This window comes from Cervus elaphus, chromosome 28 (assembly GCF_910594005.1).
Source record: "Cervus elaphus chromosome 28, mCerEla1.1, whole genome shotgun sequence".
Lineage (NCBI taxonomy): Eukaryota > Metazoa > Chordata > Mammalia > Artiodactyla > Cervidae > Cervus > Cervus elaphus.
In genome coordinates this window covers 63,055,824-63,074,314 of record NC_057842.1, presented here as the reverse complement: position 1 = coordinate 63,074,314, position 18,491 = coordinate 63,055,824, and the positions used below count along the sequence as shown (strand labels likewise).

General features: G+C 45.5%; 1 long non-coding RNA gene across 1 annotated transcript; it reads left to right on the top strand.

Annotated features, from left to right (window-relative positions):
* Window positions 1-13,959: 13,959 nt before the first annotated feature.
* LOC122685394 lies at window positions 13,960-18,127 on the top strand. The gene is made up of 3 exons (XR_006338370.1): window positions 13,960-13,976; window positions 14,121-14,208; window positions 18,106-18,127. It is a non-coding gene; the product is annotated as an uncharacterized LOC122685394 (long non-coding RNA).
* Window positions 18,128-18,491: the final 364 nt, after the last annotated feature.

Here is an 18,491-nt window from a genome sequence, read left to right as displayed (position 1 = left end):
GCAACTTTTTTCTAGTAGGAATTCTAACAGCTTTCTTTTTTGCCCACTCGTTTATTTCTCTACACTTATTCACGTGTTTTGTTGTTATCCTCTTCTTTTTCTCAGATTATAAGAAAATTGAAGGCAGTGATTGTTGAAATTGTATACCCATCTCCTTCAATTTGTGAAGGGTTTATATGCACATAAACCCAGCATAAGTTGAAATATCACAAGTCGAAAGTGCATTTGGTACACCTAATCTAGCGAACATCATAGCTTAGCTTCACCTACCTTAAATGTGCTCAGAACATTTACATAAGCCTATAGTTGGGCAAGGGAGAAGGCAATGGCACCCCACTCCAGTACTCTTGCCTGGAAAACCCCATGGATGGAGGAGCCTGGTAGGCTGCAGTCCATGGGGTTGTAAGAGTCGGACATGACTGGGCGACTTCAGTTTCAATTTTCACTCTCATGCATTGGAGAAGGAAATGGCAACCCACTCCAGTGTTCTTGCCTGGAGAATCCGAGGGACGGGAGAGCCTGGTGGGCTGCCGTCTGTGGGGTCGCACAGAGTCGGACACGACTGAAGCCACTCAGCAGCAGCAGCAGCAGCATGGTTGGGCAAATCATCTAACACAAAGCCTATTTTACCGCAGGGTGTTGAACACATCATGTAATCTATTGAAAACTGTACTGAAAGTGAAAAACAGGACAGCTGTAAGGGCACCGGGTGGTTGAGTGTGTCAGTTGCTTACCCTGGTGATCGCCTGGCTGGCTGGGAGCTGGGGTGCACTGCCCCTGCCCAGCATCCCAACAGAGGATCATACCTCATTGCACCAGTCTAGGAAAAGACCAAAATTCAAAAAGTGAAGTATGTTTTCTATTGAATGTGTGTTTTCTTTTAAGTGAACTAGAGAAACTGGTGCTTCCAGAGGAATATGGACCAGGTTATTGCAATTACCTTGACTGTTATCCTCACGTCTGTATATTAATTTCTCTAGCTAAAGGTCCTAAACTAGGATATGAGAAGCTCTGAAGCCTTCTTTCAGGAGAACAAAGCTGAAGAGAACTCCTCTTTCACCCTAACAGGAATCTTAATTTGTGGTCCTGAGAACCTGAAAATTTAAGTGGAGAGATCTAAGCAGGTGGGTGTGAGATGCTCAGTCTTTCTAGATTTCCTAGAGTAGTGAAGTAGGACCAGAAGTCCTAAAGAAAAGCAGCAGCCTCACTGGCACCAGGCTCTGAGCGGATCAACTTTTCCTGAAGGCTCCAGTCAGTGAAGGGGCTTCCCCGGTGGAGCTAGTGGTGATGAGCCCGCCCAGTGCAGGAGACATAAGAGACCCAGGTTCAGTCCCTGGGTGGGGAAGATCCCCTGGAGGAGGGCATGGCAACCCACTCCAGTGTTCTTGCCTGGAGAATCCCATGGTCAGAGGAGCCTGGTGGGCTACAGTCCATGGGATCGCAAAGAGTCAGACACAACTGAAGCAACTTAGCAGGCTCTAGTCAATGAAACACTCAGCAACCTCGTAGGGTGTAAGAGAGTGTGCTGTCACCAAGAAATATTAGGACTGATTAAGAAAGAATATGCTGTATATTTGTGTGTGTATTTGTAAATGGTTTTAACAGTTTTGAATAAGGACTTATTCTCTAATTAATTACCAGAGTCCCCTAGTCAACAAGTTTATAAAATAAAATGTGTGCTTGCTTAAATTTGCATGGCTTCCCAGAGGTTTGATTTTGATCTTCCAAGCACTGATCACTCTGAAGAAAATACAGCAAGGGAGCCCATGTCTTGAGGTGTTTTTGACACCTCATAATACCTGTATTGGTCATCCTGGGTAGGTAATACTGCATAAGCTCAATAAAATAAAGGTTAAATTTTTCTTCATGCTATATATCCATTGCATGGATATATATGGGCAGCCCTGCTGCTCATGGTCACTAAGGGACCCAGGCTCATAGAGGTTCCATCATCTGGAACATCGCCCTGGAACAGTCCCTGTGGAAGTCAAAGAGAATTCACCCCAGCCCAGAAGTGACAGGTCACTCTTTCACACACAGCTCATTGACCAGGAGTGGTCACGTGGCTCCATGTATCTTTAAGAGGAAACGTTTACCCCAGATGTCTTAGACACACTGCCCTGCATTTCTGCTCTAGTGGAGATCAGTGTCCATGTCTTCTGGAAAAGGTATAGGAGACTCAATAAATCTGCTTAAATAAGTCACATATGGGGAGAATAGAGTCCAAATGGATGACCTCAGCATGTTGAATTCCTGGATCAGAGATTAAATTCCTTCCAAGCCACATCAACATCTGTCTCTTTGAGTTAAAATAATCGTGTAGGCCTTCTTTGATATGTTGATTAATGGAACCGTGAAGTAAAGTGAAAGTTGCTCAGTTGTGTCCGACTCTTTGTGACCCCAGTGGAATTCTCCAAGCCAGAATACTGGAGTGGGTAGCCTTTCCCTTCTCCAGGGGATCTTTGCAACCCAGGGATCAAACCCGGAGTCTCCCGAATTTCAGGCAGATTCTTTACCAGCTGAGCCATGATGGAACAACTACAGAATGTGACTATGTGGAACATTATCTCTTTACATTCTGAGTGGAGAACAGCCAGACAATAAACAGTGGAGTTTGCTTGCTTGAAAGCAAAGTTAAAGACAACATTTTCCTTTGTGCTATAACTTCATGGAACTGTTATTTGTGGTGGTAGTGATTTGTTTTATTACCTGTGTCCTAAGAGAAAGAACATGCATGAATAAGAACCCCATAACCAGCTTTCTTCACATAAAAAAAAAAAATGCGAGTGACATGACAAATGAATCTGCTAAGAAATTCCTCTCATTCGAGTGAAGCCAAAACTCCAGAGACCAAGAGCAATAATCATGGCTGCTTTCTCCTGCTGATGCTTAGCTCAAGATGTTTATTCAAGAGAGCTGAGGGGAAAGAAATACAAAATATAGGATTTTCAAGCAGTGCTTTGAAATTAAGACTAACATCCTTAGGGAAAGTAATTTCAAAACCAAAAAAAAAAAAAATAGATGACACTAGTCCCCATTCTTATTTGAGTTCTTATTTGAGGACTTTTATCATCATCTGGAACAGGATTTCTCAATCAAGGGTGCACATTAGAAACTTCTATGGAGTTTTAAAGTTGTGCCTACACTTGGACTCAAGCATCAGGGATTCTGATTCAATGAGTTTGAGGCTGGACACAAGCATCTATAATTTTTAAAGTCCTAGATAAGAGTGTATATATGTGTGTGTGTGTAATATTTTTAGTAAATATATATATGAATGTATATATATGTGTGTGTGTGTATATATATATATACATATTTTTTTTACCTAGGAAGCAGTTTTAATGGTGTGACCTCTGTTACCTAAAGGAAAGTGGCATTCTGCATTTTATTCTTCAGTGGAATTTACAGTCACTAATACACCCTCCATTTATTCAAATAGGGAAACTGAGTCAGACCACCACGCACACCACAGACCACACCTCATCACCGCTGAAAGAGTCATTATCAGAGCTGAAATCACACCTGGGATTTGCTTAACCCATAACCATTCCCAATTATTTACAGCTATATAAGTGACAATTAAATTCTGCTTGTCAGAGTTCCTCTCTGAATCGTGCATGGCCCCTATCTAGCTATGAGCAGAGTGTCAATCTGTGACAGCAGGACAATTAGCATTTATCTTCTCTTCCTATCTAGGCAAAAGCAAATCCTGTATGATGTAGCCCTTGTCTCCCTTCACTCATCCCAGCCACACAAGCCAACATTTTCCACCTCAACACATCAGGTGGTCTCTAGACAGGACAGGCCTGCCCGGGTAGGGAGATGGGCTGGACAGCCGCTGGCATGGGGCAGGCACCAGGGCAGGGATGTGGCGCTGGGCTTCGCAGCAGCCCAGTCTGGCCGGGAGCGCTCGGGTTGTGCTGAGGATTGCCTGCTCAGTTTCAGGGAGTTCTGCCATGAAGTAAGGAGTGCTTGGGGGAGCCTGGTCCCCAGGAATTCAGAAGTCCTTGAAATCTGGAGATCCACTCTAGCTGCACGTTCAGAGTCTGGAAAGGCATTGAATTAGGCCCCCTCTCTGGCTCTGAGTCTCCTCAAAACTAAAGCCAAGGAACAACAAGCTGATCTTCATGAGATTCATCGTCTGCTTCAATGCACATGGACAGCTATCTTCCATAAATGTTTCATGAGTTGAAAGTCAGGAGGAATTTGTCACAGGAGTCTTTGATTAAGAAACATTTAAGTAGCTTAACTGACTTTAACTACTGAGTTTTTTTTTAATGAAAACATGGATATTTCTTTTGCTAACTCCCTTATATAGTTTGGGCTTCCCTGGTGGCTCAGATGGTAAAGAAACTGCTTGCAATGCAGGAGATGTGGGTTCAATCCCTGGGTGGGAAATATCCCCTGGAGAGGGCATGGCACTCCAGTCCAATATTCTTGCCTGGAGAATTCCATTAACAGAGGAGTCTGGTGAGCTACAGTCCGTGGGGTTGCAAAGAGTCAGACTCACTGAGCAACTAATACTCAAATGCCTCAGCAGCACAGACCAGCGCTTCGTCGTGTGGGCCTCATCTGTATGTTTGGCTGTGGCTGCCACATTTCGGAGCCCCCAGCACTGACGACCGTGCTGAGGACTGGACCGCTGCCTCACCCAGGAATGTCCTGCCTCAGAGAACACGGGCCTCTAGCTTCTGAGTGAAGTCTCCTTCCTCTTCCTCTTCTGCCTTGTAAAGACATGCTTGTGGGGCAAAGCCCGGCTCAGACGTTGTGCATGCGTACATGCATGGCCAGTCACTTCCGTCGTGTCCAACTCTTTGCGGCCCCACAGACTGTGGCCCGCCCGGCTCCTCTGTCCACGGGATTCTCCAGGCAAGAACACTGGAGTGGGTTGCCATTTCCTCCTCCAGGGGATCTTCCCGACCCAGGAATTGAACCTGCTTCTCCTGCATTGCAAGCAGATTCTTTACTGACTGAGCCACCAGGGAAGCCTGGCTTAGACAGTATCACGTGTCAAAAGTGGTCCCTGCTTCACCTCCTGCGCTGGTTGAACTGACTACCCCACCCCTGCCCCTGTGCCAGCCCCCTCAGGCGTACTCACCGGCCGCCGAGGTTGAGAGTCACTGTCTTGGGACTGGTATCTATTACATGTTTATTTGAAATTCAGCAGTTCTGTCTTTTTCAATTAGGTTGAATCCAACTAAGCTAAATGTAGTGGATTTGTGGGGAGTTGTTTTTTTCTTTCTGCCACAACACGCCAGCTTGTAGGACCTTAGTCCCCCAACCAAGGATTGAACTTGCATCGTCAGCAGTGAAAGCTCAGAGTTCTGGCCGCTGGACCACCAGGGAGTTCCCTAAAGGTCATTTTTTAAAGTGACGTTTACAGTAGGATCATGAGAGCCCGGATGTTTATCCTTCTCCGTGCGCTATGCTGAGTCGCTCAATCATTCCGACTCATGACCCCGTGGGCTGCAGCAAACCAGGCTCCTCTGTCCGTGGGGCTCTCCAGGCAAGAATACCAGAGCGGGTTGCCATGCCTTTCCCCAGGGGATCTTCCCAAACCAGGAATCAGACCCAGGTCTCCCACATTACAGGTGGATTCTTTACCATCTAAGCCACCAGGGAAGCCCTATCCATCTGTCTTTCTCTCTGTGTATATATACATATATACACACAATAAATTATTATAAATGCATATATTTATTTATATTTGTATTTTAATATGGTATATTTTATAAATATATTTATATTATAAATAAAATGTTATATATAATGAATATATATTATATATATATTAAAATATCTGGAAATTCCCTGGTTGTCCAGTGGTTAGGACTTGACATTTTCACCGAGGTGGCCTGGGTTCAGACCCTGGTTAGGGAACTAAGACCCCGCAAGCCAAGTGTCCTGCTCAAAAAGATATGTGTGTGTGTGTGTTAGCTGCTTTGTTGTTGACTTACTCTTTGCAATCCCATGGACTGTAGCCTGCCAAGTTTCTCTGTCCATGGGATTCTACAGACAAAAATATTGATGTGTGTTGACATGCCCTTCTCCAGGGGATCCTCCTAACCCAGGGATCGAACCTGTGATGTATATATGTATGCATATATACATGTACAAATATAGCTATGTGTTTAAAATATATCTGATGACAATTATTGCTTGTGAGTGGTAGAATTATGATTAATTTTTGCACTTTTCCACATTGACAGTTTTTTAATGAGGATATTTTAATAGTCATTTTAAAGCAGCCTCCTGTGACTCTTTTATCTAAAAATGCCCACGCTTCTCCACGTCATTGTTCTCTACCGCTGCATACCATCGGTTTTCTATACCCTTACCACAGTTTATACTCACATACCTATGTATTCACTTGTTGATTTTCTATCTTTGCCTGCTAACTACAAACTGCTCAAAGAAAGGACTATGCTACTTCACTCACCAGTGAATACTCAAAGCCTAACAGGGCCTGGCAGAGAGTAGCTGCTCAAAAATTCTTGTCACTTAATGAATGGCTGGACAAATGAATATGTGATATAATAGAAGGGAGTCCAACATGCCTTGAGGGGAAAAGAAAATGAATACTGTTAGAAATGATCCAAGGGACTTCCTTGATGAGCCAGGGGTTAAGACTCTGTGCTACTAATGCAGGGACCTGGTCTGATCCCTGGTCAGGGAACTAGATCCCGCGTGCCTCAGCTAAGGCCTGAAGCAGCTAAAAAAAGAAAAAGATCCAAGAAGGTATCGCAAAGAAGGAGACACATGAACTGAGTGTGGGAAAATGAGTAGGATTTTCCTGGGCTGCGAAGAAGGAAAGCTTTCAAGGCAGGGAGAACACCCAGGGCAAGGGCGCAGAGGCGTGATTCACACGTTTGTGAAACAGGAGTCGGGCGTGGCCAGCAGGTCGGCAGTTAAATGAGGAAATGAGGGAACAAGGCAAAGGGATGGGTTGGGGCCTATTGTAGAGTCCTTTTTTTTTTTTTTTTTTGAGCATTGATTTTATATTGGAGGACAGCCGACTAACAGTGTTGTGATAGATTCAGGTGGACAGCAAAGGGACTCAGCCATACATACACATGTATCCATTCTCCCCTGAGAATCTTGTAGGACTTCCCTGACATTCCAGTGGTTAAGACTCCGTGTTCCCAATGCAGGGGCCATGGGTTCGATCCCTGGCCAGGGAACTAAGATCCTGCATGTAGTATGGTGCAGCCAATAAAATAATAAAATAAATTTTTAAAAAATGAATCTTATAAGTAGAGAGGATTTTAATTTACAAGGCAAACTTAATACAAGTAGACACAAGAAAAGGGGGCCAAACAGCAAAACTCTGGGAAATACCTTCCTGAGGAAGTAGAGAGAAAACGAATTTAAACAGAGCAGTCCAAGAGAAGGAAAACCCAGAGAGGAAAGTGTAACATGAGGCAAGGCAAAGAGAATTTTAAGGAAGAGGCCAAGAGTGTCAGACGCTTCAAAGAGACCAAAGCGTTCGAATTTGCCAAATAAACAGATGAGTAGTGACCACTGAAGGAGAAGGAAATGGCAGCCCACTCCAGTGTTCTTGCCTGGAGGATCCCAGGGACAGAGGAGCCTGGTGGGCTGCCGTCTATGGGGTCGCGCAGGGTCGGACACGACTGACGTGACTTAGCATGCATGCAGTGACCATGGAGAGACTCAATACAGTAGAGTAGGGGATGAAGAAGCCAGATTATAAAGAGGATTTTTGTTAATGTTTTATTTTGAAATAATTTTAGATTACAGGAAAGTAGCAATAAGTAATAAATGACAACTTGGGAGAAGTGGAGAAAGCTGATGGATTCTGCCTTAACCAACACATCATGGTTTACATCCCCAGAAACCTGGCATTATCAACATTATAAGCCCCCAGAATGATGTACTGAGAAGGACCAAGATTCACAGCTTCAATCTGATCATGAGGAAGCCCCAGACAAATCCACACTGAGGGCCAATCTAGAGAATAGCTGATCAGTTCTCATTTTAAATGTCACAGTCAGGTAAGAAAAGGAAAGATGAGAAGCTGTCACAGATGGGAGGAGATTCAGGAGATATAATACCTAAATGAAGCGTGGGATTCTTGGACTGGATCCCAGAAGAGAAAAAGAATATTAGTGGAGAAACCGGTCAAATCCAAATAAGAAACGTGAGTCAATGAACCCACAGATGAAAAAAAACAAATAGAGTGGCCATTCTCCCAACCACAGGAGAGAAAAGGGACTCAGCAGAATGAACCTGTGAAAATGCTTCTAAATACTTTTATGTTCACTAACGTGAAACAGTAAAGACAGCCAACCAAATGAGGCTAAAGTTAGAAGCATTCCACACATCTCAAATTAGTAATATCAGTGATTACATAACTAATTCTATTTTCCAACCCTAGTTTGCTAAGCGTTTTTCAGGATCTCCCTTTCCTGAATGTTCAGTAGATGCTTCTGTGTGTGCTTTGCTTTGTGATGGCAACCAAGTAGCCTTTTTCTTTTTTCTAAGCTGGTCATCTGTTCCAGTTTCCCAGCTTTTCATATGAGCGAGTGATAACCCCTCAGTCGTGCCCGACTCTTTGCAACCCCACAGACTATAGTCTGCCAGGCTCCTCTGTCCTTGGGATCCTCAGGCAAGAATACTGGCACACAAAAATCAGGAGAAGATGACTTGGGAGAGTAGGGCAGACATGTGGACACTGCCATGTGTAAGACAGACAGCCATGCGGGACTTCCCTCTAGCACAGGGCGCTCAGCTCAGTTCTCTGCGTCACCGAGAGGCTGGGCCTGGGGCAGGGAGGTGTTAGAGGGACGGGGTCCATGTGCACGCGGGCTGATTCGGGTTACCGTATAGCAGAACCTAACGCAACATTGTAAACCAGTGACACTCCAATAAAAAGTAAAATAAAAACTAGGACAAAACAAGGTGAGCTGAAGGATATTTGGGGATGTTCATATGGGGCTTGACAAAAAAGAAAAAAGAAAGATAATTATGGTTCTGAGAAAAATACAAATAGTACAAAAATATTTTCCTGATACAAAAAAGTATCAAATTTGTAAAATTTCAAATAAAAAGCTTTCAGATATTTCACTGAGGAAAGTGAGGTTATTTCTTTACAGCTTTTTGTCAGATTTTATCTTCAAAATTACTCAGCCGTTAAAAAGAATTCATTTGAACCAGTTCTAATGAGATGGATGAAACTGGAGCCCATTATACAGAGTGAAGTAAGCCAGAAAGATAAAGAACATTACAGCATACTAACACATATATATGGAATTTAGAAAGATGGTAACGACAACCCTATATGCAAAACAGAAAAAGAGACACAGAAGTACAGAACAGACTTTTGAACGCTGTGGGAGAAGGTGAGGGTGGGATGTTGTGAAAGATCAGCATGTATATTATCTATGGTGAAACAGATCACCAGCCCAGGTGGGATGCATGAGACAAGTGCTCGGGCCTGGTGCACTGGGAAGACCCAGAGGAATCGGGTGGAGAGGGAGGTGGGAGGGGGGATCGGGATGGGGAATACGTGTAAATCTATTGCTGGTTCGTGTCAATGTATGACAAAACCCACTGAAAAAATAAATAAATAAATAAATTTTTTTAAAAAATGGCTACATAAAATTCATCAAGACTTTTTAACGATTCTCTTCAAATTATTGATAGTCATGCGTGTGTGCTAAGTCGCTTCAGTGTTGTCCACTCTTAATGACCCTGTGAACCGTAGCCCACCAGACTTCTCTATCTGTGAGATTTCCCAGGCAAAAATACTGGAATGGATTGCCATGCCTTCCTCCAGGGGATCTTCCCAACCCCGGGGTCAAAACCACACCTCTTATGCCTCCTGCGTTGTGGCAGGCGGGTTCTTTACCACTAGCACCACCTAGCAGGCCCTTGATAGTCACTACCTGCAAAAGAACTTTGGGCATGGAGGTAAGCAAAAATTCTTAAAACCATTATTTTACAACCATTCAAAACATTATAATAGTTTAAAATATATATAAGGAATCTAAGGGATTTTCCTTTTCTCTCATTGACAAATGACATATTGAAATCTGTATATTAATATGAATGAATTTGAGCTTTACTTTAGCTTATCAAATAGTTTAAATATGAAGCTATAATTTGTTGAGTGCTATACATTAGTGAATATAATGTTCATCTGTGCAAAGTCAGTTTTCATTCCAATTCCAAAGAAAGACAATGCCAAAGACTGCCCAAACTACCACACAATTGCACTCATTTCACATGCTAGCAAGGTAATGCTCAAAATCCTTCAAGCTAGGCTGCAACAGTGCATGAACCAAGAAATTCCAGATGTACAAGCTGGATTTAGAAAAGGCAGAGGAACCAGAGATCAAATTGCCAACATCAGTTGGATCATAGAAAAAGCAGGGGAATTCCAGAAAAGTATCTACTTCGGTTTCATTAACTACACTAAAGCCTTTGACTCTGTGGATCACAACAAATTGTGGGAAATTCTTCAAGAGATGGGAATACCACACCATCTGACCTGCCTCCTGTACACAGGTCAGGAAACAACAGTTAGAATCAGGAACGTAATAATGGACTGGTTCCAAATTGGAAAAGGAGTACATCAAGGCTGTATATTGTCACCCTGCTTATTTAACTTATATGCAGAGTACATCATGCGAAATGCTGGGCTGGATGAAGTACAAGCTGGAATGAATATTGCCGGGAGAAATATCAATAATCTCAGATATGCAGATGACACCACCCTATGGCAGAAAGCGAAGAGGAACTAAAGAGCCTCTTGATGAAAGTGAAAGAGGAGAGTGAAAAAGCTGGCTTAAAGCTCAACATTCAAAAAACTAAGATCATGGCATCTGGTTCATCACTTCATGGAAAATATTTGGGGAAACAATGGAAACGCTGACAGACTTTATTTTCTTGGGCTCCAAAATCAAGTGGATGATGACTGCAGCCATGAAATAAAATATGCTTGCTCCTTGGAAGAAAAGCTATGACATACCTAGACAACATATTAAAAGGCAGAGACATCACTTTGCCAACAAAGGTCTGTATAGTCAAAGCTATGGTTTTTCCAGCCATCATGTACAGACGCAAGAGCTGAACCATAAAGAAGGCTGAGCACCATAGAACTGATGCTTTTGAACTGCGGTGCTGGAGAAGACTCTTGAGAGTCCCCTGGACGGCAGGTCAAACAAGTCCATCCTAGAGGAAGTCAATCCTGAATATTCACTGGGAGGTCTGACACTGAAGCTGAAGCTCCAATATTTGGCCAGCTGATGCAAAGAGCCAACTCATTAGAAAAGACGCTGATGCTGGGAAAGACTGAGGGCAGGAGAAGGGGGCGACAGAGGATGAGACAGTTGGATGGCATCACCGACTCAATGGACATGAGTTGGAGCAAGCTCCAGGAGATGGTGAAGGACAGGGAAGCGTGGCGTGCTGCAGGGCATGGGGTCACAGAGAGTTGGACATGACTGAGCAACTGAACCGCGGCAACTGCATCATCAACCCAAGTGTCCGCCAGTGATCCACATGCCCTTCCCACTCCCTCCGTTTTGTCCAAGCCGGGGTGCATTTCTGTGTCTAGCCCAGATTTCCTGTCTTCCTCAGGAGCCGTCTTGGGCAAACTGCTCCTTCTACTCTGCCTCTCTGTTGCCCTCCATTTCCTAGTCCAACCGCTAATGCTGGTCTTTTCTAATTATCTCCAACATGAATGGCAACTGAGAAAAAGGTGTGTAGAAGGAAACTTTCACATCCTGAAATTCTTCTTACTGTCAATTTAGCTGAAAATCAATTACCATTCACAGGCAATTTACAGCTGAATATGTGACTATATTTCAAACACACTTCTGATCAAGAGCATCTGGATAAAATTGATACATTTTTTGTGTTTCACAGTTTACTTTCCTCCATTTTTAAAACATTCCATTAATGAAAATGGCTTTAAAACGACAGACTCTCTCCTTTGAAAACACTTTTAGAAACTTTTGATCACATGCCAAGTTTTTGGCCGCTTCTTCAGAGGGTTCTACCTGACCCCCATTTTCCTCACTCTCTCCCCAAAACCTCAGCTTTCAAGTCCTTCAGACGAGTAAGCCCTGGGAGTCAAGTTCAGAAGGAAAATACTTTTCTGAACATGTATTTTCTGGGGGGCAAAAAAGGAATTTATTAAAAACATGCAGCAGTTCTTTCCTTTTTACGTCTCCTGTTTTGAAGTTGCATGCAGTAATTCACTTCTCTCTTAGATTCAAGGAAACCCAGACCTGGCTTCAGTTCTTCATGAAAACAGCAGTGTTTAATATTTACAACTCCATGTGCTAGGTAGTTTTGAAGAGGAGAATATGGAAATCCTACTTGGCTTTCAGAACAGAGAAATTTCTTTCTGTTTCTCCTAATTAAGTTCAAATAGAAAGTTCCTGAAGGAGGTATTGAGTGAGTCAAGAGGAAAGAAAGGTGAAGCTGAAGTTCACACTTCGAGATAGAACATCAATGGACAAGTCACAATTATAATTCAAACTTCAATTGTTTTTAGTATGATGGCTTCTTACCCTGGGCAAACCTCCAAGAGAGTTGTCAGATTCAGCATCCATGGAGAAATGAGCCCTTTGTTGGTAAAGCAAAAATTTCACCCTTTGAGAAAACAATGGAATTTAAAAGAAGCTACCCAAATTTAGAGATGGGGAAACCCAGAATTCCATGCATCCCCAGTCCTTGTGCAGCTGAAGCTTTTTGTGCCTCAATTTACCTAATTGTCAGGTGGAGATGGTGCCACCTGCCTCGACTTTTGGTACATGAAGGGCTGAGTGAGTCTCACTGAGGTATCATCTCAGGGCTTTCTGAGAAAGTAAAGGTGCCATACTAATGGCGGGCAGTTTGGTGTTGATTAACTTTTCATCAAATAAGCAGACCTCTCTAGGCTTCTTGGGGTTTCCCTGGTGGATCAAACAGTAAAGAGTCCACCTGTAATGTGGGAGACCTGGGTTCGATCCCTGGGTTGGGAAGAGCCCCTGGAGGAGTGCATGGCAACCCACTCCAGTGTTCTTGCCTGGAGAATCCCCACGGGCAGAGGAGCCTGGCGGAGTGCAGTCCCTGGGGTTGCGAAGATTTGGACACGACTGGGTGAGTAAGCACAGCACGGCCTCTTGAGGTCTGTGTTCCTAACCACGCTCTTCATGCCCCTTTCACGGTCATTTACACGTGGATTCTGTAGTTTTACCTTCCTGATGGACCAGATTATGTTCAGTTCTTCTAGTTTCCCCGGAGATGAGAAGAGCAAAAGAAAACAATTTGGGGCACTATTTTCTCCAGAAGTTTCTCAGCAGTAGAAGGATAATGAAGATATCAGCATTTGGAATTGTAGATGTCAACTGAGATTCTTGCCAATGTAAGACAATTATCTCTACAAAATGCGACAAGTAGGATGATGAGATTGTGGGCAGAGCTGCCATGTAAGGTTGCACGGTGTATGCACTGCAGAGGCGCCTAGCTAGGGGCTAAGGACTGCCTGACGTCCACTCTTCTATGCCATTCAAGCATGAGGTCATTTACTCAAGATGCTCTGCTTGGGTTTATAGCTGGAGTTACATACACCTCAGTGTTCACAGAAGCACTGCTTACGGTAACCAAGACACAGAAACGAACTAAATGCCCTTTGACGGATGAATGGATGAAGAAGATATGGTATATATACACAATGGAAATTACTCAGCCGTAAAAAGACAATGAAATAATGCCATTGGCAGCAGCATAGATGGACCTAGAGATTAGCATGCTAAGTGAAGTCAGACGAAGACAAATATCATACAGTATCACTTAAATGCGAAATCTTTATAAGTGATACAAATCAACTTCTTTACAAAAAAGAAACAGTCTCATAGACATAGAAAGCAAATGTACAGTTACCAAAGGGGAAAGGGGCTAGGGGATACATTAGGAGTTTGGCATTAACATATACACACTGCTGCTTCTGCTAAGTCGCTTCAGTCGTGTCCGACTCTGTGCGACCCCATAGACAGCAGCCCACCAGGCTCCCCCGTCCCTGGGATTCTCCAGGCAAGAACACTGCAGTGGGTTGCCATTTCCTTCTCCAATGCAAGAAAGTGAAAAGGGAAAGTGAAGCCGCTCAGTCATGTCCGACTCTTAGCGACCCCATGGACTGCAGCCCACCAGGCTCCTCCGTCCATGGGATTTTCCAGGCAAGAGTACTGGAGTGGGGTGCCATTGCCTTCTCCAATTTACACATTGCTCTATATAAAATAAATAAGCAACAAGGACCCACTGTGTACCACAGGGAACTAAACTCAGTACTCTGTAATAACATATGAGGGAAAAGGTTCTGAAGAATATATATTTTATTTATATATGTACAACACTGAATCACTTTGCTATACACCTGAAAATAACACATGATCAATCAACTATATTTCAATTTTTAAAAAATGCTCTGCCTGCCCAGAGAGGCACTTTCTTCATTCACGCACAGGCTTTCTGCAGACTAGAGGTCTTGACTGTAGGCAGTTGTTTAGATTCTGGTGGTGGCTGGAGGACGCAGTGGGAGCACGTAGACTTACGGCTTTTTCTTTCTTCTTTAACCCAGTTCAGCCGCGTCTGAGGCCACAGACTCCTCCATCGGTGCTTCTCACGTCTCCTGCCCGCCTCTTACACATCTTTTAAACAGTTTTCGGCTGCACAGGGTCCTCGGTGCCGCGTGCAGGCTCTCTCCAGTCGCGGTGAGCAGGGCCTGCGCTCCGTTTCAGAGCCCGGGCTGCTCGTCACAGCGGCTCCTCTTGCTGCAAAGCGCAGGCTCGGGGACACATCTTTTAAACAGCTTTCGGCTGCACAGGGTCCTCGGTGCCGCGTGCAGGCTCTCTCCAGTCGCGGTGAGCAGGGCCTGCGCTCCGTTTCAGAGCCCGGGCTGCTCGTCACAGCGGCTCCTCTTGCTGCAAAGCGCAGGCTCGGGGAGCGCGGGCTTCCACAGCTGCGGCTCGTGGGATTTTCCCGGACCAGGGATTGAACCGGCCTTGGCAGCAGACTCTTTCCCACTGCACCGCCACGGAAGTCCCTCTTGCGTGTTTTTCCTCACTCGACTTTTTCCATTCTTCTTGCTCTTCCCTTCCGTCTACCCCTTGCTGTCCCATCCCTATCCGCCCTTTGCCCTCACTCCCAGGAGGCGGACAGGAGCCATCTGGGTTTTCGGGCCTCGTCCTGAGCCCTAGTCCACAGTGAGCGCCTGTAATCACACAGGAGTTGCTGCCGCCGCGGCTGCTAAGTCGGGTCAGTCGTGTCCGACTCCATGCGACCCCATGGACGGCAGCCCCCCAGGCTCCCCCGGCCCTGGTTCTACTCACTGTCAGTTCTCCACACAGCTACAAAGTCGTAGACATCTTGCTTCTCTGTTTCCTCCTCTGACTGTCCTGCCCAACACCCCTCCCCTGGTAAACAGATCCAGGGCCCGCAGTGCAGACGGACCTGGTCCTGCTCCAGTCATCGCGTTCTTGGCGTTAACTGTCAGCTGTGGAGCCTCAGTCAGACGCGTTGTCGCTGAAGATGGGGGTGCCTGGGATCCCATGCTTAACCATGAGAAAAGAAACTCAAAACAGGAGAATTGGGGGCAACTCTCTGGCTGAGGTGAATCTTGGAGACGTTGGCTTGAAAGAAGCACCCCTCAAACATGTGATCCTTCTTCCCTTCAGGTGACTTTTAGGCACTTTTCAGATGGGCTTGAAACAAGATTTCCAGTCTCCTTGCCTGCCTCTCGGCCTCCTCGTTACTTCTCCATCTGACATGATCAACTTTTCTCTAGAGGGCTCATACCACAGCTTTCTAATTGACTGTCCCCTGCTGGGAAAGATTGAAGGCAGGAGGAGAAGGGGACAACCGAGGACGAGATGGTTGGATGACACCACAGACTCAGTAGACATGATTTTGAGCAAGCTCCGGGAGATGGTGAACGACAAGGAAGCCTCCCGTGCTGCAGTCCGTGGGATCTCAAAGAGCTGGAAACAACTGAGCGACTGAAAGCAACAAAGACGTCACAGCCCACTCTCTTAGCCAGGCTGGGCCACAATCTATCCTAGGTGGTCCAGCATCTTCCCCTCTTCATGCCCTCACACCCTCCCGAGCAATCCTCCCCACCCCTGTGGTGTTGATACCCCTGACCACAGGCGATGCTCAAGGCTACTGCTGCTGGCTGGAGGGCTTTCCTAAGCTGTGTCTAGCGCTACTCATGGTCCTGTTAGACACGCTGACCCAGTACCCTTGGACAGCTCAACCCGGCCTGTCCCAGTCGGAACTGTCGTTTCTCCTCTCTGCTGCCACACAGACCTTTTTTATTTCCCAGTTTGGGGAACAGTCATCAGTGATCCAAGAAGTCAGGAGTCACACCCACAATCACCTCTTCATTTTCTCCTAATTTCTCCCAATTCTGTCCCCACCTCTTACCCTCACCCGCCCTGCCAGCAGGCCACCACCACCTCTTGCCGAGACAGTTTGTTGAAGGCCCTGACTCACGATCCTGTGACCAGTCTCTCACTTTCTCAAATCACCCTTTACTTGCTGCCAGAATGAGTTTTCTAAAGTGCAAAGTGGGACCTATTATTCCTTTAATTAACTCAGTCGTGTCCGACTTTTTGCGACCCCATGAATCGCAGCACGCCAGGCCTCCCTGTCCATCACCAACTCCCGGAGTTTACTCAAACCCATGTCCATCGAGTTGGTGATGCCATCCAGCCATCTCATCCTCTGTTGTCCCCTTCTCCTCCTGCCCCCAATCCCTCCCAGCATCAGGGTCTTTTCCAACGAGTCAGCTGTTCGCATGAGGTGGCCAAAGTATTAGAGTTTCAGCTTCAGCATCAGTCCTTCCAATGAACACTCAGGACTGATCTCCTTTAGGATGAACTGGTTGGATCTCCTTGCAGTCCAAGGGACCCTCAAGAGTGTTCTCCAACACCACAGTTTAAAAGCATAAATTTTTCAGCGCTCAGCTTTCTTCACAGTCCAACTCTCACATCCATACATGACCAATCGAAGAATCATAGCCTTGACTAGATGGACCTTTGTTGGCAAAGTAATGTCTCTGCTTTTTAATATGCTGTCTAGGTTGGTCATAACTTTCCTTTAATAGCACTTCTCAAACTCCTCCACTTAAGTACGCCTAATGCAAGAAGAGTGAACCAGCCCCCAGGAGGTTTGGGAAGGGTCACAAGAGCACAGGTCCACAAGTCCACAGGTGGGGTCTTCCAGAGTCCAGAAGGCCCCACCCACAATGTGAAGTTTCTTGTCAAGGCCCACTTTTTAAACTCATTTTGTCAATTTTGCATTCTACTCTATAACATCTCTGCTTTTGTTTTGAAATTAAAATAAGATGTCCCCAAATCTTCAAGCAAAATTGATCTATAGAAAGGCTCATGTTTAATCCTACGGCTGGCAGAACTTTGAAGCCCGCTAGTTTGAGAAGCATGGGTCCGAGCTGGAATGTCCATTTCTTTGCATGTTATTTGCATGACTTGCCTACAGGTGTCCATCTGTCTCTGCAGCTCCAGGCCTCCACCTGGCTCCGTAAAGTCCAGGCACTGAGCCGCTCCTCACTCTGACCAGCACACTGGCTCCCGTCTCAGGACGGTTCCCTGTGTCCTGGTTACGTATGCTGTTTCCTCAACCAGACCACACCCTTCCCCCCGTCCATCTGCTTATCCTCTAGATCCAACTCAAGTATCACCTTTCCTGTGACGCTCTCCATGATGAACTCCACTGGAGACTGAGTTCACTATCCCTCACTGAATGCCCCCCAAATCCGTACGTTTTCCATAGCATCATCTCACTTGATCTTTACTTTTAATGCGCTTTTATTTGTAGAATAACTGCTTTACAGTACTGTGTTGCTTTCTGCCGTGCATCAGCATGAATCAGCCATGGGTGTATACACCCCCTCCCTCTTGAACCCGCCTCCCACCCCTCTAGGTGGTCGCAGAGCACCTGATTTGCATACTGTGCGCGCTTGCTGCAAGCTCAGAGCTTCAACTGTGTCTGATCTGTGACCCTATGTGACTATAGACCATGGCACACCAGTCTCCTCTGTCCACGGAATTCTCCAGGCAAGAATCCTGGAGTGAGTTGCCATGCCCTCCTCCAGGGGCTCCTTCCGACACAAAGATAGGACCCACATCTCTTAATGTCTCCTGGCAGCCAGGTTCTTTACCGCTCGAGCCACTGGGAAGCCCAATTTGTGTCTCACTTGATCTTAATTCTTTGCTATGCCTCGCCTCCCTACCTGACTGTGGATTGTTTCAGGGCAGCGTCTGTATCTTACTGTAGTGCTCTCCAGGGCAGATTTGGCTGCCCTGAATGGCCATGGGGATGTTCAGTTCCTCTTTCATTACTCATTCCTTCTCATCTGTTCAATAGGATGACCCCCAGATGGACAGGAGCTCTCCAGTCAATGGTGGATCCCTAGCTTTCTTCTCCTGCTGTATCCTCCAAACAAGCTCTGAAGACCTGAC